General features: G+C 48.7%; 1 pseudogene; it reads right to left on the bottom strand.

The window, feature by feature from the left end:
• Positions 1–492: 492 nt before the first annotated feature.
• On the bottom strand, positions 493–2,239 carry LOC102773130 (annotated as a pseudogene).
• Between the last annotated feature and the right edge of the window lie 8,724 nt (positions 2,240–10,963).

Genomic DNA, 10,963 nt, shown 5'->3' on the forward strand with positions numbered 1-10,963 from the left:
ATGGCCAGGGCCCCGCCCACCCTGTTCCTCCTGGGCGGAGGGGGGCTCCCATGGCGACGTGAGGGGGGGGGCTCCTATGGCGACCTGGGTGGGGGGCTGTCCTCTTGCATCTCCAAGGGCCCCAGGCCGACACTGGCAGAGGTGAGGAGTCACACCTCCTCTGAGCAGAGACATGGATTCGGCACTATTTCCCTAAACCTTCAGTGTGGGCTCAGAATCAAACAATAGTTTCATGCAAATTCTTTTTTTTTTTTTTTGAGTACCATTGAGGCACAGTTTAGATCAGGGGTCCTCAAACTTTTTAAACAGGGGGCCAGTTTACTGTCCCTCAGACCGTTGGAGGGCTGGACTATAGTTTAAAAAAAAAAAAACTATGAACAAATTCCTATGCACACTGCACATATCTTATTTTGAAGTAAAAAAACAAAACGGGAACAAATACAATATTTGTATATGCATGTGGCCCACGGGCCGCAGTTTGAGTACCCCTGGTTTAGAGCTTTAATCCAACCTTTAATTGGCCTGAAAAGTATACTTGTGTTCAATGACTGGAACCTCTTCAGATATGGGGAATGAATGGATTCAGAGCTTTAGGAAGTGACTATAACAGGTGTGTGTGTCCATGTTAGATGCCTGTTTCTTTTCCCTTGCCCACGAGGACACCCTCGGCTTATCCATCTCTTTTCTGTGGTGATCGTTTCGTGTCAGGTTAACTGAATGGTGAGCGGGGAAAAAGTGTAAACTTAATATGACACAACCCAACAGAAGGAACACGCGCACGTCATGGCTTCGGCACCCGCTCTGGGGCGATGGCCCCTGCTGGCTTCTCATGGCCGAGCCATGGACGCCCTCGGGAGGGATCCCCGTGAGTGGGTGGGTGAGGCTCGGAACAGCCTGCACGAGCACGAGGAAGGGATGTCCCGGAGGCTCCGAAGATGTAAACACACAAAACAAACCCCAAATGCCGGGGCGGCCCCCACGGAGCGTGAGCAGGGAGAGCAGCGCCTGTGCCGGCTCCAGCAGGCGGCCCGAAGGCCAGGCAGGTGAGCGGCGCCTCCAAGGGTCGTCCGCAGGCGTCCGCACACCCAGAGGTGGGGCTCAGGCGAGCCTCTCGAGGAAGAGGCACCGGTCCATTCTCTGCAGCCAGAGACCAGAGATCTCCTGGCACAGGGGAAGCGGGCCCCAGCGGTGCTCGGCTTCCTCACCCTCGTCCGAGCTCCACCACTGGGCATCTGCTCCCACGCCGGGTGTCCCATCTCCCTTTCCATCGTCACCTCGTCATCTCGGGGCGCCCCTCCTCTCTGAGAAAACCAGCAAGGCCTCTCCCAGACCATCGAGCAGGAGGCATCCCAGGGCCTCCCTGGTCAGGACGCCCTCGAACAGCAGCATTGAGGAACCAGCTGTGGCCACCTGAGCCAAGAGCAGCCAGGCCGCAGACTGCCCGGGGGCCACCAGGCTCTTCAGCTTCACGGCGCTGAGTGTGACGAGGAACTCCAAAAGGCCACTGGCGCAGCAGCTGCCGTGGAATCTGTAGACATACAAGGGGAAGTCCAGGGTGCGGAGGAGGTCACCTGTGGGATGCACTGCAGCTGCCAGGAGCGCCACGCTGAATATATAGTTTAGGTACTGCTGGTCGATGTCACTCAGCGCCCTGGGCTTCAGGGACGTCTGGAGAATCTTACAGGCCCCTACACTGAGTAAGTGAATTACAGCCCAGAAGTACCCATCTGGATCAAACTGGGCATCATTAAAGGGGAGGCTCCCCCCAGCGGCCAGGAGCAGGAGGGCACTACAGATCTTGGAAGGAGGCGTTTTCTCTTTCCGAAAACACATTCGGTGCCCACAGACGATGACTTCAGCTGCATTGTGCAAAGTGAGAAACACAGAAATGGCCAGTCTGGATAATGCTCTGAAACCGGCATAGATTATGCCCACAAACAGCACTGAAGCAGGAAGCTACGCGAAAACATCAGATCTTGAACTGCTGTTGATCTCCACCCAGACCAGTTTCCATGACACATGAAGTAAAAGTCCACCAACTAACGTCTGCCACCCTTGGAACATAGGGCAGGTAAATTTCAAGACAGATAGGACGTACTTGTTGGTGAGGTGGGCCGCCAGGTAGCAGATGCAGAAGGCCAGGCCCACCAGGCGCCCCCTCCTGCTCATCTGAGGGCGGCTGGCCCCCAGGGACCCTGACAGCCCACAGCCGCCGGGCCACAGCTGGGCCGCCGCTGCCGGGCCGATTTTGATTTCTTATCCTATATAATAAAGGCCTAATATGCAAATTGTTCCATCAGGAGTTCTATTGCTCGCTATGATGTGTGCTGACCACCAGGGGGAGGTGCAGAACATGGCGGGCATTGGCAACACAGTGCTGATAGCACTGTGGCCTTGATGGGCCCCTATGAGAGCAGCGGGATGGTGGGGATGGTGGAGCAGGTGAGTGGGCATCCCTAAGCAAAGGTGGATGCGAGCAGAGGCCGAATCGCCCCACCAATCACCCTGCAGACAGTGAACAGCGGCAGTGGCAGGGGTTGGGGCTGCCACCCAGCTCCCAGGTGCTGAGAGAGCTGGGCAGGGGGTTGGCGGGGCGGCCCCGACCTATTGTCCTACAGACACTGACCAGTGGCTGGCAGGCCCTGATCGCCTGATCGGAGCTGGGCCCCAGGCTGGGATGGGGAACTGGGTGTAGGTGGTGGCGACCAACCTCTCCTGGCACTTGGGTGGTGTGTGTGGAGGGGTGCAACCTCTCGCTGGTTACTTGGGGTTGGGGGTGATGGGGATGGAGGTGTGGTGAGAATGCGAGGTGTTCACCGAGCTCGCTCTCACTCCCCCTGCTACCCTCCCCTGGACGCCAGGGCTTGTGCCCCAGAGAAGCCCCCATGCTCAGGTGTCAGGTGCCTGAGAGGAGCCTGCCCTGCACCCGCACGGCCTCTTCTGGGTGAGCCAGGCCACAGCTGCCAGAACCGCAGGGTCTGGTCAGGCTCCCCATAGGTTTGCACAGGAGCCAGTCTGTGAGGTCGGCCAGCTTCCATGTGGCACTGCTGGGCGGCCCAGAGACCCATGCTCATGGCATCTGGCCACGCTAACTGCATCTCCACATGGGGACTCGGGCACCGTGACTCAGGCAGAGGGGGGTCTGCAGGGTTCCAGGGGCCCGGGTATTGCCCAGGGCCCACACATTAGCTGGGACCTGCTCTTCCACTCCAGATGCTCGTGCTTCGATCACCAGCTAGGCCTAGGGACTACACCTGTGCACAAATTTCATACACTGGGCCTCTAGTAATAAATAATTTTGATGTGTTTAAAAAAACTGCCAAACTAAAGAATATATACTTACTATGTAAAGATAATGGAAATTGTCACAAATTTAGCTTCTTGAGATGGCACCTCAGGCCATGAAAGTGCACTCAGAGCAGACCCGCTCAGTGATTAAGCATGGTGGAGTTCTTGTCCTGGCAACTGAGCTGATGGACAGAGTCTTTTCATAGCAGTTTGGAAATGAATGCAGAGGAGAGACTGCGGTCTCCAAGGAGGACCAGGCAGCCTGGGTAGAGGCTTCCTTAGTTCTCCCTTGAGTCACACAGGTTCCTTGTTGACCTGGGCAAAATGAGTCTGGCCATCGCCTCATGTTTCCCATCTGCAAACGGTTGCTAATGATGATACCAGCCCACAGGGTGTGGGAACTTTCATAACTTAGGTTTGTCACCTGCTTTCAAGGTCAGAGCACTCCTGCTGTCCCCGAGAAGTCAGTTTGCTTAGGAAACAATCTACTAGGTGGCTGCCCTCCACTTGACAGGACATTATTTTCCCATGTTTTCATCTCACAGAAGAGAGGGGCTTGTTTAATTAGCAGGCGGTGTTTTTCTGGAAACAGCTTCTATAAATCAGCAAAGAGGCTGCAAACTCACCCTGTATCATTATTTGTCTTTTCCACCAGCTAACATTTGCAGTCTGTTACAAGTCATAAATTCCTGAAAGATAGATGTACTGAGGGGAAGCCTAAGTGGCAACTGTGACAAGCCACTAACTATTTCTGCTGAAATTGAAATTTAAAACCTTACAAGAAACAGCTGCAATATTATCAGGGCAAAATAGTAGTAAACGGTAGAGAGAGTGGAGGTCTAGAGAGATTATGGGGCTTTCCATGTTGTGTTTCTATATTACATGGGCTGATAGTCCTCGGCTGTCCCTATGCTTCCCTGGCATATGGCATGGGCTGATGCTGTCACGTATGTCCATTGTTTCAAAATCTTTGCAAGATACAAACACCAGCTGTTTGCTCATAGGAGGCCCACAAAGTTTTCCACCTCCTGGATGGCACTTTGGAGCAGCTGGGATGACAGTTCTTACTGCCCCTGAGGTGGTTTTGCTAGTCAATTTGTTTGTATTGTCCCTCTGCATAGCACTGTGAGATCCATGGGGACAGGCACCTCATCTGTCTTATTTACTGTGGTACCCTCACTACCGGGGACTGACCTGGTACATGTCAGTGGCTTAATAAATGCTGCAGAAATGAATTACTGCTCTCCTCCCTCTATTACTGCTCCAGTGAGCAGAGGATGTAGTGTCTGTATCTGAAGTGTGGGCAGAGTCATATTCTCCAAAAAGATAAATTCAAATTCTAGCCCTGGCACTTGTGAATGTGACCTTATTTGGAAATAAGGCCTCTGCAGATGTAATCGAGTTAGGAAGTCATGCTGGATTAGGATGGGCCCTCAATTCAATAATCAGTGTCTTTAGAAGAAGAAGGAGGTTTATTTTATTTACTAGAGGCCCTGGTACATGACATTCATGCACTGGGGGGAGTCCCTCAGCATGGCCTGTGCCCTCTCGCAGTCAGGGACCCTGAGGGGTCCTTAGTGCTGCTGTGGAGGCGGGAGAGCTTCCCGCCACCGCTGCTGCACTCACCAGCCATGAGCCTGGCTTCTGGCTGAGCAGCGCTCCCCCTGTGGGAGCACACTGACCACCAGGGGGCAGCTCCTGCATTGAGCGTCAGCCCCCTAGTGGTCAGTGCACGTCATAGTGATCGGTTGTTCCGCCGTTCAATCTATTTGCATATTAGGGTTTTATTATATAGGATTTTTTATTGTTGATAGTATTACATATATCTCCCATTTTCCTCCCTTTCCTTCCCCTCTTTCCAGCCCCCTCAGATCTTCACTACCTTATTGCCTGTGTCCATGGGCTATGTATGTAAGTATGTAAGTTTTTTGGTTTATTTCTTCTCATCCCCCCAACCCCACATCAAGGTATGTCAGTCTGTTCATGCCTCCATGCTTCAGGTCTTATTTTGTTGCTCAACTCATTTTGTTCATTAGATTCCACAAATAAGTGAGATCATGTGATATTTGTCTTTCTTAGTTTGGCTTATTTCACTTACTATAATATTTTCCAGGTTCATCCATGCTATCCCAAAGGGTAAGAGATCCCACTTTTTTTATAGCTGCATAGTATTCCAATAGTGTAAATGTCCCAGAGCTTTATTTATCCATTCATCTACTGATGGGGAATGAGAGGGAGGACCTCTTCACCATGACTTGCAGGCCATTTCCTAAGGCCCCTGCTGCAGAGCATGGCAACCTGCTTCCACTCACAGCAGATCTGCCACAGTGGCGACAGGTGGATGGGAAGTGAGGAAGTGTGTGGAATGTACTGAGGCTGCCCTTTGTGCTGAGGAGTCCTCTGATTTTTGCTGTCTTCCTGGTCTCTGATCATCGCCACCTGTAGTCCTCCACATGCCAGGAGACAGTTCTCCTGGTTACCTTTACTTGCTAGTCACTGCCACAGATACCACCTGCTGTTCATGTACTGCATACCCTTTCTTTTGGAGCTTGGAGTTCTTACTTTGTGTAGTCCAGTGAGACCAAGGGGTCTGTGGCCTATGCGTTAAATATGGGCACTGTGTTGTGGGCACTCTGGCCTGTGCATTAACTATGCTTTAGGACACTTCCCTTCAGGTCAATTATAATCACCGAGGCCCAAAGATTCAGTGAAAACAGTACACCTTTTGCTCTGAAGTACATTCCTTCCTGTGACTCAAGAACATTAAAAAATTCAATTCCAGTGATTCTGAAACATCACTGGATCTTGATTCTGATTGTCAGCTTCCTAGGAACACTCCACCCACTCTGGGGCAGGGTTCTCAGGCTTGTTTGGGTGACAGAGCCTGTGAGGGTCTGCTGATGGCATGGAGTCTCTCCCCAGACAGGTGAACATACAGCATCCAGAGGCCCTCATGCCCTGGGTCCCCAGTTAGGAGCCTCTGACCACCTTCTCCCATGTCAAGGAAAGCTGCTTGATTCTCCCGCTGACTTTTCAGAAGAGGAGGGGGTGTGATGGGGTCCTAGCCTCTGAGTTCAGGAATACTGCAGAGAAGCCCTGGCCTTCAATTGATCTCATCTGACTCTTTTTCCTTTCTTTATGTAGTTCACATAAAAACTGCTCTCCTGGGAGGAGGCTGAGATGGGGCAGGGGAATAGCACAGCCTTCCCTGAAGACCTGCAGAACAAGTGGAAACACTACGAGTCATGTAGTTCTCCCCATGGAACAGGCAGCCTGCACCAAGCCTTCCTCTCCATTCCCACAACTTCCTTAGGTGCCCAGAGCTCCAACAGCACAGCCCAATGGGAAGACACTCTGCCATCAGACCCACCTGAGCTTCAGTTGCACATAGGGACCTTCCTCTTACTAGTGATGACCCCCATCAGGAGAGTTTCTCCACCTGGGAAGCAATACCTGCCTATTAGGGCTGAGTGAGGAAAGCATCCCAGCAAAGGAGCTAGGGCAGTGCCCATGCATTGTGGGTTCTGCATGGAGAGTAGCTGCTGCTCCATGTACCTACATTAACCCTCAAACAGCAGACTCTAAAAGCTGCTTCTCCTGCTGTCAGCTTCATCTTAAAATAATGTCACTTCCATCATCAAAAACCTTCTCTAGGAAATATACAAAAATTCCCAAATCCTTTACTCTGGTTGGTCAGATTATGGATAAATTGCTGCTTTTTGTTTTGTTTTGATGTGTTTCTATCTCTTCTCAATGACCAGGAAAAAAGTAGAAAACAAGCCTCTACCACTTCCTTTTTCACAGTGGTAAGATAGTCCTGTGACCATCAGTACTGACCCTAGTTGAATTTGTCCTCACTGCCTGTATCACCATGCCACTTAATTTCCATCAACCTGATTTTTGTCACCTGTAACATACTGTTGGTGCAAGAATTGAATGGGAAATGTATGTAAAATAGCTGACACAACGCTTAAGCAATGAGAACTTTCAGTCCCAGAAAGTGCCTGAAACACTGGCCTTGTTAAGTGCTTGTCAAAAGATCTGTGGCAAATAGTCAAGTCTGTCTCTACATTCCTCATTCTCCATAACCTCAAACCTCACCACTAGCCTCAACTCCCTTTCATACTGGGCTTTGATCTGGCAAGGTTGGCCTGTCCATCCTCTTGGCATGCTTTCTGTCTGCCTGCAGGCTCCAAGGGTGGCCTGCCTCATATGCCACCTGTGCCAGTTGGGAGAAAGTGTTTCCTTACCTCTGCTGAGGGTGAGGATGCCTTGGGTAGGAGTAACAAAGCAACAGAGGGCCATGGACAGTCTCATAGGACACAACGTCCTCTATGGCTCTGAGGGGTTTTCAAATCTTTGGAGGCCACAGCCTTAGGCCAGTCAGTACTATTAGTAGCAGCATCAAAAGGGGCAGCTGTGGACTATCTACTGATGCCTTGTGAGTAACTGTTTAAAGTGAATCCCGCAGACATGAATCCTGTCTATAGCATCTCATGGCATACATAAACTAATTACTAAAATTTTGTAGCACACCAAAAATATATTCTATTTTTTGTCGATCTGACACAGAAAATAGGTATAATTTTGATTCATTCACACAGGACGGCTATTGTGTTGACTGTTGTCATTTTTTTTTAATTTGACAATCTAAGGGAAAAGAGGTCAGTGGCCCTGACTAAATAGTCAGGTTTTGCATGTTTTAGCAATTCTTGCAGTACATGGTTGACAATCATTGGCTTATAGGATCAGCTGGGAGAAAACAGGGGCGTGTCAGCTATTGCTTGTGGGTGTTCTGGAATGTATAGAAAAGCCCTCAATCAATCCTTAGGCATCATAATATGTTTTGCCTTAGGAAGGTTTAATCTATTTTCTGATGGTTGGAGCTCTGATACCACTTGATATTGGGTTTCTTCTATTTATGCATGCACCTGCTCTGTGAGCACATCATATATTTGGTTACATGAAAATTCAATAAAAAAGTTGTTAGCAGTAATGGAAAGAAAAAGTATACAAATCTTGAATGCGCAGTGAAAGCAGGTTTTGACTATCGTTGGACCCAATTATTGTAGAAATGAGCACTTTGAAGGGTATGGGGAAGAATGACAAAAAATTCCTCCCTGCATCCATTTCCCCCTCCATCACACTTGCTGGGTATTCCTTGTTCCCAAGTGCCCATGTAGGTTTCATTTCACAGAGAGCCTCTAGCCCTGGTAGGTATTTCTGAAGCTGTCTGTGTTAGCACCTGAACAGGGCTACATTTTCTGGCAAGTGAAATAACTGCTTGTGGAGGAAGCAAGAATCCTCTTTAGAGAGCACTAGAGAAAATTACTCCATTGAATTGTGTTAACAAACCTCAACTGGGTGCTCAGCCCTTCCAGATGAGCCTATTGCATGTGTTCTTTTAAAAGAAGACTTGCTTTTCCTCCCTGACCTAACTTGCCTGTCTCTTCCTAGCTTTCTGTTCTATCCCTATTGTCAGCCAATGACCTCACCACATAGTCCACTGAAAATAAGGAGGAACCATCAGGTATAACAGATGAAAAGCACTTCATATTCTCACCATCCAACACCCGCTTTGATCCTCTTTCTTCTACTTTGCCCCCTCAAAAGCCAGCTCCTCCTCATGGATCTGGACCCCATCTTCTGACACCTTTCCAGGGATTCCTTTTTTATTCACTCTGCAACCCTGCTGTCTCCCACCCTTTCAACTCTCCTCCACATGTTGCTCCATTTCTTTGCTTCCTTTTAGAGCTCAAATACTCAAAGGAGTTAACTTATGCTATCTCCACTTCCTCATTAAAAAATTATTTATTTATTTTTATTCTCACTTGAGGATATGTTTATTGATTTTTAGGGAGAAAGTAATGGAGAGAGAGAGAGACAAACATCAATGTGAGAGAAAAACATCAATAGGTTGCCTTCTGTATGTGCCTGGGATGGGTGATTGAACCCACAGCCTAGGTGTGTGCCCTGACTAGAACTCAAACCCTTTTGGTGTACAGGATGATGCTCCAACCAACTAAACCACCCAGCCAGGATCCACTTCCTCATTTTCATTCGCTCCTCCATCTATCCCTAGCTAGCTTTTACTCTGCCACTCTGCTGAATTTGCTCTTGTCAAGGTCAACCAATGATCCCTGAATTGCCAACCCCAAAGGACTCTTCTTTCTGTCACTCAGTCCCTATCACAGTGGCTACTCTTTTTCACACACTGTTCAAGCTGAGTTCTAAGGACCCTCAACACTGCTGGCTTCCCCTTTACTCATGGACCTCTTCTTTGCAGACTCCTATACCTCTAAATACAGGTGTTTATATTTAGGTGACCAACTGTGTAATGATTCCACTTGCTGTCCTGAGACTTCTTTTCTTCCCCCGAACACCATCTCTCTAGGTGATCTCATCCATAGATATAAATAACATCTAGAGTTTAATGTCTAAACTGAGTTCTTGAGTTCTCCCTTCCCCTAACCAGTCCTCCCTAACTTTGTAAATGACACTACTATCCACATGATTCCTCAAGTCAGAAACCTAGGAGTCAGTCTTGATTTCTCCTTTGTCTCACTCTACTTCCCACACCAAGTGCATGGAAGTCCTGTGATTCTGCTTCCAGACTAGATCTCAAGGCATCATGATTCTTTGCATCCAGGCCACCATCATCTTTAGCCTGCACCAATGCAACAGCCTCCTAACTAGCCTCCCACATGTCATGCTCACTTTCCCACAGTTCTCCACAGCACAACCAGCATGATCCATAAAAAAAGTTAATTAGATCACATTATTCCCCCTTTGATGGACACCTGCCTCAGTTAGAATAAAATCTGTCTTCCTCATGGCCTTTCCTGTGGAACTTCTCCTTGGCCATTCTGTTCCTTGCATACTGCAGTCACACCAAGCACATCTCTGTTTCCTAAACACACCAAGCTCTTTCCTTGCCAGGTCTTTGCACATGCTGGTCCTCTGCCTGGAATTCCTCTGTCAGCTACTTGAGAGGCTGGTCCTTCTCATGCTGTTTCAGAAAGCCCTTACCAGACCACATTCTAGGTCAGCTCTGCCCTCTATGGTTACTCTTTGTCGTGGCAACTGTGTAATGATTCCACTTGCTTTATTTGATTTTTGTTTTTCTTCCCTGCTAGATTATTAGGCTGAAAACTGCATAACGGGGGCTATGTCTTCTAGCTCCACACCAAGTACAGTGCCTGGCACTTAGTAGGCACTAAGTAAATATTTGTAAAATCAGTGAGGTGTTTGTTATGTCTGTGTGCACAGTGAGCACATATGTCTCTCTGTCAGTGGCCCATTTTCTCTGACCTGTGCTCAGAGTTCTTACAAATGGTGATGGGGGTCACTCATCTACCCTATAGTGAAATAAAGTAATTTTTCCCCCTCATAGTAATGATCTCCTTGAATCTGTCAGCAGAAACACATTCAGAAATGTCTTTTAATATAATTTTGGTTGAAAAGCTCAGCAATGATCTTTGCAAGTACTCTGAGGGGACAGTGCGGAGCTGGAAACATTTCTTCAGAATGCTACAATGCACTTGTAGGGGCTCCTTCAGATAGGAGAGAGTGAGGAAGAAGGTCTACATTCTCAAAAACTGCAAATAATAAATCCAATGAGAGCTAAACTTCCTCTCTTAAAAAGCCACCACCTTTCACAACAAAAGAGAAAGAA

Source organism: Myotis davidii, unplaced genomic scaffold (genome assembly GCF_000327345.1).
Source record: "Myotis davidii unplaced genomic scaffold, ASM32734v1 scaffold1449, whole genome shotgun sequence".
Classification (NCBI taxonomy): domain Eukaryota; kingdom Metazoa; phylum Chordata; class Mammalia; order Chiroptera; family Vespertilionidae; genus Myotis; species Myotis davidii.